General features: G+C 63.1%; 1 protein-coding gene across 2 annotated transcripts in view; it reads left to right on the forward strand.

Annotated features, from left to right (window-relative positions):
• BRD1 (bromodomain containing 1) overlaps positions 1–233 on the forward strand; it is a 47,129-nt gene that overhangs the window by 18,451 nt on the left and 28,445 nt on the right. The gene's annotated exons all lie outside the window — the stretch shown is intronic.

Genomic DNA, 233 nt, shown 5'->3' on the forward strand with positions numbered 1-233 from the left:
TGGGGTGCGAATGTGGAGGGCGGGGGGACCCTGATGCCCACTGCACAGTGGTGTTGGGGTGCGAATGTGGACGGTGGGGGGGACCCTCGTGTCCATTTTGCACAGCGGGTATGGGGTGTGAATGTGGACGGCGGGGGGACCCTGGTGTCCACTGCACAGCTGTGTTGGGGTGTGAATGTGGACGGTGGGGGAACCCTGGTGTCCACTGCACAGCTGTGTTGGGGTGTGAATGT

Source organism: Chrysochloris asiatica, unplaced genomic scaffold (assembly GCF_000296735.1).
Source record: "Chrysochloris asiatica unplaced genomic scaffold, ChrAsi1.0 scaffold00378, whole genome shotgun sequence".
NCBI lineage: Eukaryota > Metazoa > Chordata > Mammalia > Afrosoricida > Chrysochloridae > Chrysochloris > Chrysochloris asiatica.